Raw genomic sequence first — 14,207 nt, 5'->3', positions numbered from 1 at the left:
AAGCTAATGACAGGGGTAAGCAAGTTTCTAATAAACCCTCAACCTCATCCGCAAATTTAGTTGAAGTAGAAACAACAAGGCAAGTGACAGGAGTTAGGTCTAAATTCATACCCCGTAGGGTAACCTTTAAGATTGAACTTATGATTGGTGTAGTTACTAGAGCGCAAAAACAGCAACGAGAGGAGAAAGGTCTGGAGGAAGAAAGTCTACAATTGAAGGGAGCAGCAAGGATAAATGTAAGAATATAGATCCTAATATAGAGCTACCTAAGTCAGATTCTCCACAGCATTCCTCTGACCATCTATTATTACCAGTGCCTTTAGCAAATCCTAAGATTTAAGTAGAAGTAGCTCCTTTTCCTGAAATACTGATACCTTCTAAGGAAGGAAGTAAAGAGTAGGTAGAATCCCTGAAGAAGACCTGTGATCTTTGGACTACATTAGAACAGGTATCTCTAACCATTAACCTTTGGCAATTGCTAGAAATAGTGCCTACATGTTGAAAGCAACTTTATCATAAATTCATTCGGCATTGAAGGAAGAGGATTGAGATTAACGCTCCTAAAGTAACCACAAATTCTTCCAAAAGAACAACAATTAAGGATGTAAAAATAGTAGATTTGTTTGTGGATCTAGGAGCTCCAATTATAGATACTACTATTAATGGCTACTTGCTGAATGAAGCGCAGTTAGATGGTGGCTCAACAGTCAATTTGATGACCGAACAAATGATGCAAGAATTAGGGTTGAAGAATCTAGAACCTACCCATATCGTTTTACGTGTGGCTAATCAAAGGAAAGTGATTCCTTTGGGGTTACTTCAAAATGTGAAATCTGTAATTGTTGGCCTAGAATTTCATGTGAATTACTTAGTAGTTCACTCATTGTCAAATATCTCTTCATATTCTGTGTTGTTGGGTCAACCTTGGTTATACTAAGCAAGGTGCACTCAGGATTGGTACAAAGGTTCAATTGTGATTGGTCCTAGAAATGATAGGGTTAAAATACAAGTTATTTCAAAAGGATTTTTGAAAGAGCCAAGAGATGAGATGGTTAGTGAAATGGATAAGAAATCCAACAGTGAGTTTTACAATTTAGAAATGGAGAGGACCGATAAGAAGGGCCTTATGCTTGGTTATTTAAAACACAACGCCCAGCAAGAGCAGAAAAAGTAGAGGTAAATACAATACATCAGTCTCACAAGGTAGAACAGATGGGTATTGGTGAATATGCTATAACATTTTCATTAGACTTTCATCAGACAATGATTCAGATAGTGATATTACTCACTAGTTGTCTACGTCTGAAAATACAACCCTAGACTACTTAATGCTCTCTACAGGGGAAGCAGAATGCTTTGATTTGCTTGAAACATATTCGTGATTATCCATGGATCAGGAAGAAAATAATCAAGAAGATGTGTTTTTTACGTATAGCAGGGCAGAAGCGGGTTCTATGGATGAATTAGAAGAGGAAGAGATGCCTAAGTTAGTGACATTTAATGTTGACGACATCTCAAAAACCTCTTTGGAAAATATGGATAAATTTGACATTACTGAGAATAATAATGGCATACTTGAGAGTAGGGTCTGTGCTGCTTTCCCTTATGAGGAAAATGCTCTACCCTTTGGATTTGAACAATTGCCAAATATAGCTAAAAGAACTTATTGTCACTAGTTAGAAAGAAAGGAAAGAGAACGGAGGAGTAGGAATAGGTGCAAACCATTACAAAGACCAATATCGCATGATGATGAGGATGACTCAGCTTCGGTCTTACATAGGTTTGCATAAACATCTAGTGAACATCATGGTAATTATGATAGGATTATCAGAGAATTAAACAAGGCATTGAAAGTAGAACGTGAGGTAGCAATGACTGTTGGAAATGAAGCAATGAAGAAGATTACTGAGTTACAAAAGGAAAAGGCAAAATTTCAATTTAGAGAAAGGCGATATCTATATGAAATTTCACTTCTAGAGTTGTATTTAGAAGAATAGAGGTCAAATTTTAGTAGTGGGGAGTTACAGATGAAACAAGCCTTACCTATAGATAGGAACTATTAGGACGAATATGAAAAGACTAATAGATTTTGGGAAAAAGATAAATGTAAGTGTACTTTTGAACCAGAAACTCGAATGAAAAACCCTACTATTGCTCCTTGGTTGTATCATCCTTTTAAGCGCTTCAATGGAATTACGCAAAAGATATGTCATTGTTCTAAGGGATCACTACTTGGTTATCAACGAGTCCAATCTAAGCCCGCTAAGATCAATGTGCAAAATATGCTAGAGGTTGTATTATCTCATCCCAAAGAAAGGGTGATGGATTTTACTATCTATGGGGATGGAAACCACAACTTAGATGGTTTGAACCTGCAACACTAAGGGATTTTGTAGAACTTAAACAAGTCATACATTATCTAGGTTGTTGAATTCAAGGTGAGGAAAATGAGGATATGCATTCATTGATTCTTAAGCTTAAGGGTAACCAATGGTCTTGGAGTTTAGATGATCAAGAATGTTTAGTAAAGAACAATAAAATCTTACGTCAATATCGTCGTAAGTTACATGCTCAATATCCATGTGATTTAGAGCAGATACCTAGCGTAATTGATTCTATCAAATCCTCATTTATAATGAAGGCTAATAAGGATTTAAACGCCACTAATGGCTGCTTGGGTAAAAATTGGGAAAGATATATTACAAAATCCTTTTCTAAGGTAGTAAATGTCTATGGAATAGAGGTTGATGGTGCTACTCAAGATAATCTCGCTATTATTCCTTATAGGGCTTTACCCTTGGTACATTCTGTGAATGTGAGGGAAAAAAAACCAGAATTGAGTGCCGAGAATAGTTTGCTTAAAAATGTATCAATGGGGATAGTTGAGGATGTACCTACAATCAAGCCTTAGAAAATAGCCCCTTTGTTTCTTGAAGAGCCCCAAGTGAAAGTGGTTAAAATAGAAATGAAAAAAGGGAAATATTTAAATCTAGGAGCTCAATTGGAATCCCAAGATCAAAAAAGGTTTGAGGAGGTATTATGAGCATATGTTAGGGAATTTACTTAGTCTTATATTGACCTTAAAGGTATTAAAGTAGAAATTCGTCGGCATTATATTGATCTAGAACCAGGCACAAAACCCATATGTCAACACCAACGATGAACAAATCCTATGCATGCACAACTGATCAAAGCTAAGATTACTAAGCTTCTTGATGCAAGATTTATATATCCTATTGCATATAGTGAATGGGTTTCCCCTATTGTGGTAGTACCCAAGAAGAACAATAAGAAGATTCGCATTTGTGTTGATTATAGAAAGCTAAATAGCAAAACACGTAAATATCATTTTCTTTTGCCATTTACTGATCAAGTACTTGATAAAGTTGTAGGCCATAAGCTATATTCTTTCATGGATGGGTTTAGCAGCTACAACCAAGTGCTAATTCATTTACAAGATCAATCCAAAACTACCTTTACTACTAAATGGGGTACATTTGCTTATAAAGTAATGCCTTTTGGTTTGTGCAATGCAACCGCAACATTTCAAAGAATAATGATTGCTGCTTATCAAGATTTTCTACAACAATGAATGGAAGTTTTTCTAGATGATTTTTGTGTTTATGGGATGACAAAAGAAATGCATGATTAATTGGCACAAGTGTTTGAACGTAGTGACAAAGTAGGTATCCCCTTGAACCCTAATAAATGTGTCTTTGGGGTGACAAAAGGAACGTTGTTGGGGCATATCATTTCTAAAGAAGGCATTGCTATGGATTCGATAAAAATTTCTAAGATTTTTGCACTTCCACCTCCAAAAAACCTTAACCAATTGTGTGGATTTTTGGGGCATCTAAATTATTATTAATTATCCATTTTTGATTTTGCAAAAGTGGCCTCACCTTTGATAAAATTGCTACGAAAGGATACTCCTTTCAATTGGGATGATGTTTGCCAAAAAGCATTTGAATTTCTTAAGCAAAAGTTAATTGAAGGACCTGTATTGGCACCCTCGGATTGGACGAAAGAATTCCATATTTATGCCAATGCATCTATGTATGCTATAGAAGTCGTTTTATGCCAAGTGAATGATAATAAGGTGGATCATCCAATTTATTATGCAAGTCATAATTTAAGTGATGCGGAAAGAAATTATACTACCACTAAGAAAGAATGCTTATCAATGGTATTTGCGGTGGAAAAAATTCATCATTATTTATTAGGGAATAAATTTACCATTTATTAGGTATTTGCTTAATAAAGCAGAACTTTCGAGATGTGTGATTCATTGGATGTTGTTGTTTTAGGAGTTTGATTTTCAAATAGTTACTCGTCCTTGTAGAGCTCATGTTCTAGCAGGTCATCTTTTACGATTATTAACATCTGATAAGGAAGAACGTGTGGAGTATGATTTACCAGATGCAACACTTTTTACTGTGGAGACGCAAGTTCCGTGGTATGCTGATATTGCAAATTTTCTTAGCACAGCTCGTTATCCACCTAGTGCTGATAAACGACGAAAGTGACAAATTTTAATACAAGCACGCTCCTATGGATTATTGGGGGGTTACCTTTATAAATTCTTTCCATGCGAGGGTATCTACCGACGATGTGTAAGGGAAGACGAAGTCCCTATGGTTCTTAAGGCATTGCATGATGAGCCATGTGGTGGCCATTTTGTCGGTGAATTAACTGCAAGGACAGTTCTATTAGCTGGTTATTGGTGGCCTACTCTATTTAAAGATGCTTATTATTATTGTTGAAAATGCAATGTCTGGACTGGTCGTCCTTCTAAGAGTTTTGCTACACCTTTGACACCTATATTGGCATTAGCGCCTTTCGAGAAGTGGAAAATTGACTTTGTGGGCCCAATTGATCCACCTACTAGATATAGATCTAATCATTATATATTGGTATGTACTGACTATATTACAAAGTGGGTAGAAGCGAAAGCACTTAAGACGGATAAAGCCATTGATGTGGCTAAGTTTATGTATGAGAATATCATTACCCGTTTTGGGTGTCCACTAGAATTAGTAAGTGATAAAGGTTCCCATTTCTTGAATGGTCTTATTAGTGAGTTAATAGAACTATATCAAATTAAGCATCGTAAATCAACACCTTATTATCCCCAAGCTAACGGTCAGGTTGAAGTAACCAATCGTATTATTTGTGGGATTTTAACTAAAATGGTTGCTTCTCACTGAAGAGATTGGGATGATCGTTTGTATGAGGCATTATGGGCCTATAGAACCACTTATAAAGTGATAATGCAAAATACATCTTTCAATTTAGTTTATGGAACTAATGCTATATTCCCAATTGAGCAAGAGTTTCCTACTCTACGAATCGCCCTCTCATTACGATTAGGTGAGGTTGAATCTTTGAGGCAAAGGATTTTACAGCTGGTGCAGTTAGATGAGGAAAGGCTATTAGCTTTACAAAGTTTAGAAGCAATGCCGAAATATCGTACAACGTGGCATGATCAGAACATTAAAATACAAGAGTTTAGAGAAGATGATTTAGTTTTATTATATGATAGTTGATATTAAAAATTTCCTGGGAAGCTCAAAATTCATTGGTTAGGACCTTTTAAGGTTGTTAAAGTTTATGATAATGGTTCTCTTGATGTACAAGCTATTAATGCTAAAAATGAGATATTTAGAGTTAATGGCCTCCGTCTCAAATATTTTGTGACTTAGTTTAGCTAGATATAGTTAGGTTAGGGGTTAGAATAATCCCTTAATAATATATATTTGGATTTCTTTTCTTTTGGGAGTTTTTGATGGGGTGCAGATATGGTTTATGTGGATGGATGCGCTTTATCCTCATCCTGATGCTGATAGTTCTGATCCTATTCATGTCCAGGTCTTATAGTATTCCGCATTTTCAAACGCATGTCATGTTCTTATATGCACCGAGGGGAGAGGCCTATTGCAGTTATTCTTTTGTGATCATTTTTTGTTTGCAATATCATCCACCATTTGGTTGTAGACAGTGTCAGCAACATCTTTTCGTGCATGCTCATCTTCTGTGTTGGCAGTGTCGTACTTACTTTCAACATTATGGTACCAGTGTAATGCATGATGCTATAGGTTATACTTATCAGTGCCATGATTATGATAGTGTATTCTCACCAAAGCGTGGTGTTGCTCAGTCCAGGGTGGGTAGAGAGCAACAGGAATTTTCCCGATATCAAGATATTGTTTACCATTTTACTCCATCATATCCCGATGATCAAGTAAATGTTAGTTGTCCCTGTTGGGATTATATTTATTGGTATATGGATGCAATCGAGGGCTACTCTTTAGGATGTTTATGAGTGGCACATATGCCCTATTATGATGATGCAACTACAGTTATGCTCTATGATGTGATGGAGGTTTTTAGCGATGCACCTGATAGTCAGTCTATCACATCTGATGCGTCTACGTTGGAGGCTATTCACGAGCATCCTACATCTGATGGTTTAGTTGATAGGCTTTGATTTAGATAGTGTGGATGATTTTGGATTAGGGTTGTTATTTGCAGTAGACGATCTTAGGGAGCTTGAAGATTTTAGTTTAGATATTTTGTTTTCTTAGAGTCTTTTGGGTTTTTACTTTGTTCTACATATTTTTTTTTTAACATACAAAACAAATAATCCTTAAAAAAAACTTTTGGTTTGTTGATACCTTCATATTTTAGGTTCTAGTGCACTTTAGTTTAGTTAGTCTTCACATGGCTAGATAGTTAGTTGTACACACGGTTGGGATACTCCTTTAGTGCTAGGAGCTCATTACAATGAAGTTTGACTAAATGGCCGGTTTTTAAAGGAGTTTCACTCTTTATTGATCTAACATATTAATGGTTTAATGGTTAGTGGTTGAGTTCTGTGCAGGTTTGATGATTGTTGCAATTGGCGAACCACTGCATGATTATCTTCATATTATCTTGGAGTTGCAATATCCATGTACATAACAGGTTGTTTCATATCTAATTTATCTATTTATATTCGTTTGAAATAAGTGAAAGTTAAGAAATATAACTTGATTGAAATCATTTAGAGTTTTTTCAACCTAAATACCTACAGAAGAAACACGACACTCAAATTTTAAAACACAAATACACTAAAAGATTTATAACCAATTTAGTCTATATGAGAATCCACCCACATGGGATCGGACTTTGCACGAAGGAGTGATTGAAAGGGGGTGATGTGTGTGACATAGTGAATTTCATTGTATGGAAGTTTGATTAGGAATCCAATAGAGTTTTCCCTATCTTTTTGTCAATTTTTAAACGATGTGTAACAATGTTCTCTCCACAAAATTTTGACTAGGAGTAGCGTGGACGAGAGCTGCTAAGCTAATGAGTATCTTTGCTTATCATTTGCCTAGCCAGCGTGACTAATATTATGTGCTAGATTAGATTCCTCTAGTGAAGTTGTTGAGCTGAAATATTTGACCATTCAATTAAGTGATGCATTCTTAGCCTTCTAGTTGATCCTTTAAAAAAAAACCAAAACAAAACTTAAAATCCAATCCAAATAATAACAGTTTGGAAGAGTCTATATATTTATTCTTCGAAAAGCAAGCAATAAAGCAAGATAAAAAAGAAAAAAAAAAGCCATGAGATTACATGGTTTAAATTTTTTTTTAAAAAAAAAACACCAAAAGAAGATAACCATCGCCTCTGAGGTCTCGGTAGGCTGTAGGGATTTCCTTGACGGGTGCCCTGCATTCGATGCCTTGCATCTCTTTGGGGTGGGACCTTTTGGGAAGGAGAATAAATGTATATACTCTTTTGGCATTGACAGAAAGACACTATTATTTAAATTAAAAAAAAAACAAACACTTTGGACAGTTGGAAGTTAGCGACCATTGACTGGTTGTTCTAGTAGAACATGGAGGGTTAGCAACTAAACCATAGGAGTCCTATTTGGTGTTGTCATATTAGCTTGCTTTGTTTGGGTTCTTTGTTAGGCATGGACCTTATCAGTGATGCTGTTTCATAAGCAATATTCATAGTGGGATAATAGTGTGAAATGTTTCTTGCCTAGAGGAATTTTTATTGTTTAGTGGCTCTAGAAAGTTGGTATATTCTATGCACTCGATGAAGCTCTGTTATGCACTTTATTGGGGAGAGTGAGTAAGGGAAATGTTAGTGTGCACAAGTTTTTATACAATTTAATTGAAACATTTGTCTTGCTTGCTTAATAATATGACACCAATACATATTTTCCTATCTTTTCAGTGTCTACTAGTTTTCTATGTGTGGATTTGCAGCTCTTGTAGTTGTTCTCGCGAGGACACTTCGCAATTAAGTGAGGGAGAGTATATTTTTCTTTTGAGGTTGCGTAGCAGTGCTCATGGTAGTAGTGTTCACGATGTTGGATGTTCGTGATGTAGCTGTGCTCGTGAGGACACGTTGCAATTAAGTGGGGGAGAATGACAACACTTAGAAACAAAGCCTAATATTGTAAACCTTTTAGCAAAATTGTACACAATTAGCACATTGTTACCAACTTTTTACATTGATTTAATGCAGATGCGGTGTTCGTTGTTGTTGTTTTTGAAGGTTGTGTCCCTGCAGTATGGCCAAGAGATGTCAATACAAGGAAGTCTTTTGTACGGGAGAAAGGTGGTGCTATAGATAAAATCTGATAGATTTCCTTAGTGAATCCCGACCATGACCAATCTAAAAATTTCCCATAGGGAATTATTATCATCTAGAGAAGATAAGATATTGTCTTCTCTCCCTTGATTCCCCTCTTTCCAATGCCAAACTTGATTTTGCTTTAGTAAAAAGAGGCAAGTCTAGGAGCTTTGTGGTGGTTCGGCACATCATCTAAGTAACACCTACAGGCCCTTCGTAACCCGCAATGCAAAGCACTTTTTTTGGGGGTAGTTTCAATGTTACTTGCACTTGTTATGCTATTTTTCTATTCACTGAGACTGGTCTTCAGTTCTTTGGGTTAGATCTTGCATATGGGTGTATAAGAAGGCAGATAGATGGCCAAATGTCCTATCCTGTAATATACTGTTCACAGTTCTCAGATAGAGGACTTAAGTGCCCAAGAAATTTAGTATGCAAGAAAACATTCAAAATGGTGGTTTGCAAAATGGTTTCTACATCTTGATGTAGTGGTCTCGTATGAGTACATTTTTATATGGGATGAAGACCTCGGTGTGGATAACTTTGATGTTGAAATGTATATAGAACTTGTTAAAAAGTACGGCCTTGAGATATCTCAACCTGCTTTAGAGCCAAGTCATAAGGTGTCCTGGAGAATGACAATGTGCTTAAAAAAATTTAGAAATTCATAGAGTGACTACAGAAAGCTCTGGCCAATGCAAACATCCAAATAAGCCTCCATGTAGGGGGTTTGTCAAGATAATGGCTCTTGTGTTTTCAAGAAATGCATGGAAATGTGCTTGGCATCTAATCCAAAATGATTTGATTCATGGATGGGGTCGACTTCACCTTAGGGAGGTGTGTGAAGCCTTCATATGAGAAAGTGGGAGTTGTGGATGCTCAATGGATAGTCCACAAGCTTCTTCCATCTTTGGGTTTCCAAGGAGAATCAATGAATGGAAAGGCTCCAAGGGAAGGGGTCAAGGAAAGATGTCATATAAGTGGAACTTGTTCCACAAGCGTGTGGAAGAGGTTGACCAAGAGGCTCTCAAGGAATCAAAGGGTCACTAGAATCGTGAGCCGGGGATATTAGTATGATACTCACTTTGGCACCTCACTAAAGACTTGACTTGAGTTTGCGGACATCATTTGTTATATCTTTGAAGTAAACATGGAGATTGTAGGAAAAATGAGGTATAAGAAACATGATTGGTAAAGATAATAGTCCAACTATCATTAAAGAGTTGGAAGGGAAGGAAATGAATTACAAGAGAAAAATTAAAAATTAGCAAGAAGAGAGGCCATTGGTGGACGTAGGAGATAGGAGGGGTCGTGAAGAGAAGGGGGACGCCATCAATGAAAATAGAGAGAGAGAGAGATGGCACGCACAAAGCAAACCACATGCAAGTCGACAGGAGCAAGGCCCCGCGCAAATAGCTTGCTACCAAGGCTGCACGTAAGTCAGCTCCTACCACTGGAGGCGTGAAGAAGCCTCATCGCTATCGTCCTGGTACTGTAGCGCTACGTGAAATCCGTACATATCAAAAACAGAGAGAGAGAGAGAGAGAGAGAGAGAGAGAGAGGTGCGCCTTTGCACAAGAGACAAGCACAAAAGTGCCTGGTAGCAGGAGATTGCAGTCATGGTGGTGGTAGCTTTGCCGAAGCAAAGATTTCTCTCTCATGACATTTTTTTAAAAGTTTCCAAACTCTTATTGGCATAAATCAAGTAGAGACGCGGACATCCAAAGCAACATACAGAATCTCCCTCCCCCGAAACCCTAACAAGAAGCAGACATGGCGTGTGGTTATGTTTTCTCTTGTTAAAAAGGAGAAAAGGCGCAGCCTCGAAGCGAGGAGAGACACAAGAAGCATGTTTCGTATGGCGTGTGGTCGTGATGATGATGATGGCAATGTGGAGGCAAAGAGAAACGCAACGGATCCTTCCTTGAAGTTGATCCCATCCAGAGATTAGCTTGAAACCTTCATAGGTCTTGCTCAACATTTATTTACCCTTTAGAGCGGTGTCACATTGCATCTCTCAATCCACAGATCTCTTTTGTCAAGTGTTTGCTATTTTGCTCAGGAAGCAGCACATAGTGTCTAGGTCTCTAACCTTTCTTAAGGTTGTCAGTCAGTGCTCTGCCACAGCTTAGATCTAGGAATTCAGATAATGGAGAGCTTTGCAACACCATACTTGGTGACTTTTTTTTACGGAGACCAAGACCTGGATAAAGGCTATATCATCAACTGAAGCATGGGGTCTTGAGGGAGACTCGAGGGAGGTACATGTAGAGAGAAAGAGAAAGAACATGATAAAGAGGACACCATCATTGGAGAGAGGGAGAGATAGAAGGCTTTCCAAGCCAATCAAAACTAGAAGATTGCAAAAGAATGTAATTGGAGAGCAAGAGGGGAGAATTGAAGTCAATGCTTTGTCATTGAAGATCATCGCCATATCCTTCTCTTGATGCCAAACTAGCTTTAATATACCTACCTAATCTGAAGTGATAGGGTAGGAGAACAATCTTTCACCTTCCAATCGCTTCACTTCACTCCTGATTTAGTGGAAGCATAATGGAGATATTTAATTACCCTCTCCCCCTTCACTAGTCATCATCCCCAACTCCATGGAAGCCATAGTCACAAGTTCAAAACTAATCAAGATTAATCTAAAAGAGTTCTAAGGGGCTATTCCTAAGGCAACTATACACTTGGCAAATAGATCTCTCAGGAGATGAGAAATGATGAGCTTGTGGTGCACAATGATTGGATAGACTTCTTCTTAGCCAGGACTGCAAGGGACACGGTTTCCAAAAGCGTAATTGCGATCCTCGTACTTTAAGTAAGTGCCTTAACTCGTTTAACATAAATAAGTGATGCAACATAAATATTTATTTGGTTTATAATTTTTATAAAATATCTTCAAACCTCATTCCCAACTTTGAATGGTTTTTTGTATTTATATATGTTTGATTTTATATTTTAAAAATTAAAAAAATTAAAAATGCTTTAAAAGGGAATAGATGAATTTTTATAAAAAAAATTGTTGCATAATTATGAGTTATAATATTTTTCATATGAATTTTTTAATGTTAAAAGTTTACTAAATTTTTTTGATAACATTTGGAGATCATTTAACATGTTGAAAAATTCAAAAATTGTTATTTTTGAGTAAAAATTTCAGTTTTCATTAAAAAAATTATGTTTTGCATCAATAAAAACTATAATATTTCCATGGAAAAGCTGAAAGTTAAAATTTTTATGCTTTAGTAAATTTTCTAAAAAAATAAAAACAACCAATTTAATGTTATTCGCGTTAAAAAAAAATATCCATATAAACATGGTGTTTTTGATTTGACATAATTAAGAGTATACATGGTGTGTTAATCTACGACATAAAAGAAATGATTAATAAATAATAAAATTAAATTATTATATAAAGATAGAGAAGAGATAAATTAAAAGGAATTTAAATGGAAATGTATAGATAGATCCATTGGATCTATGCTGCCCTAAAATCAAATCTCTAAGGGATAAAAACCCTAGGTGTAGTATTTTAGTGTCTAGTGTAGAGACCTAGTTGTGAAGATTTAAGAGATGAAGTGCGAGAATAAGCAAGTTTATTGAGTTCTAGATATTAGATTATTTGGAGTGTCGTAACTATTGAGGAAGGCTAGAGTAAATCATAAAAATTAGTTACCAATATCACGTATTCAGTGCGACAACTTGCAAGAGTTGGCTTGACAACCTGGTTAAAAGTGGCTTGGTCTTTGACCAATGATTACTCGACTTGAATTGTCCTTGAGTGTGAAGGCGGGAGTCTGCTCTACCTTGGGATCGAGACGCTACCCAAGCGATGATTGGTAGTCTTATGCGGGTAGGGCCTTTGATGTCTTAAGCTTGACCTAATTAATCAAAGAGCTAGGCTTAAGTGGCCTTTAGGTGGTGTTTGGGCCTTTCAATTGGCTTACTTATCCATTTGATGTGGTTAAGCCTTAATAGTGTTAGAATGTAGGCATGGGAATCCACCCTAAGCAAGGGTCTATAAGGGTAGATGTATGCGAATGGCCTTAAGGGGCAGGGAAAACCCTAACCCTAGCTTGGCAAAGGTTATATAAACAGCCTATGGGTCACTATCAGTGTGAGAGAGTGTACCCAAGTTGTACTCTAAGCAACCTAGTAAACAAGATTTTATTCTTATACTTTGAGCTCTCATCTCCCTTGTGCACATCCTTCTTGCTGCAAACTTTGAGTATTCACATGGTATCAAAGCCTCCTCTAATCCTTTTAGCTTCACTAAGTGCACATGATTTTCCACCATCTTCATCTTTTCCCTCTTACCTCCATAGCCACCTTGACCCCATGACCTTGGAGGACCTGGAGAAGCCAAAGGAGAGCATTTCAGCTCTTGACTTCTACTAAGGACTTCTTTCCTAGTACAAGGCGACCTAGCGTGGCACATCAAAGGGCAACATTATGTGTCATGGAGGGCAACATTGAAGAAATCGCAGATCAGGCGCAGAATTTGCAGCCTCATGTTCATCACCATGGCGCAGCCTGTAGAAGACGCAATAATGGCAGGCAATGATAGCCCCCAAAGTGGGCTTCCTAAAGCTAAAAGGGTTTGGCAAAATTCCATCTCTGCTGGCCATACAAAGGCAAACCCTAACTGCTTGTCTCCTGGCAGCCATAACCAAACCTCAAGCTTGCTTCAAATTTCAAAATTTTCACTATTGCTATCATTAACAGTGATTCTAATAACTGATTGATATTCTCCAAAGTTAGTTGAAGCTTTGAAAGCTCTATTTCAAAGTCTCATACCCTCGGTGGACCTATTGAGTTCATAAAACAACCCTCATCTCACATCTCAAGTGGCATAAACTTTGAGATGAGTGCTTGTAAGCACTAATGTTGCATTTTACAATCATGTTGCTAGCTGGATATTGATTCAATTTGGTTTTTTTATCAGAACATTAAATCCATCAAGTGCTTTATGTCATTTATCTCTTCTTGCTTGGTTATGAGGCTATGTGTACAACTATAAACATATAGACCATATCCCAATATTAGTCTGTTGCTAGCACATTAGAGATATGAGTGTTATTGTACTCTCCTCTGATTCATCCAAGAGCATAGAGTTGATCAATAAGCCGTGCTCCACCAAGAACTCCTTAAATAGGCCACATTATCAGGAAGAGCCTGAAGTCCAGTCAAAGCTCACCTCGTTGAAACCTAGGAAAACAGTAAAGCTTAAATAAAAATTTGTTTGAAGAACAGGACCTCCTAAATCCTGTCTTGAGATATTGCATATGTATGATTTCCAACCGTTTTTAACTCTACAATTTTAAAGTTGGCTATTAGTTCTGCTATTCGGTTGTACTTGGCCACCTGTAAAGGATTAGACATTGCCATTGCTTAAGTCAATAGGTAAGACCTTCGTAAAATGGCCATGGCCTATGCAGATGCAAGGCCTCAAATTCGCAAGTTCAATGGAAAAGATTTTCATCCTAGGTAAAATATAAAATGATGGAAAGAGGCTACTGGCCCTTCATAAAAGGAACCAAAGTTATTGACCCATCCAATCCCCTTGA

At 37.1% G+C, this 14,207-nt stretch overlaps 1 pseudogene; it reads left to right on the top strand.

Moving 5' to 3' along the window:
* Positions 1-5,270: 5,270 nt before the first annotated feature.
* LOC148026990 (uncharacterized) lies at positions 5,271-9,687 on the top strand (annotated as a pseudogene).
* Positions 9,688-14,207: the final 4,520 nt, after the last annotated feature.

Source organism: Lygodium microphyllum, chromosome 13, assembly GCF_053477565.2.
Source record: "Lygodium microphyllum isolate KBCC chromosome 13, Lygodium_microphyllum_v1.1.10, whole genome shotgun sequence".
Lineage (NCBI taxonomy): Eukaryota > Viridiplantae > Streptophyta > Polypodiopsida > Schizaeales > Lygodiaceae > Lygodium > Lygodium microphyllum.
The sequence above is the reverse complement of the archived record's forward strand: the minus strand, read 5'-3'. Positions and strand labels throughout refer to the sequence as shown.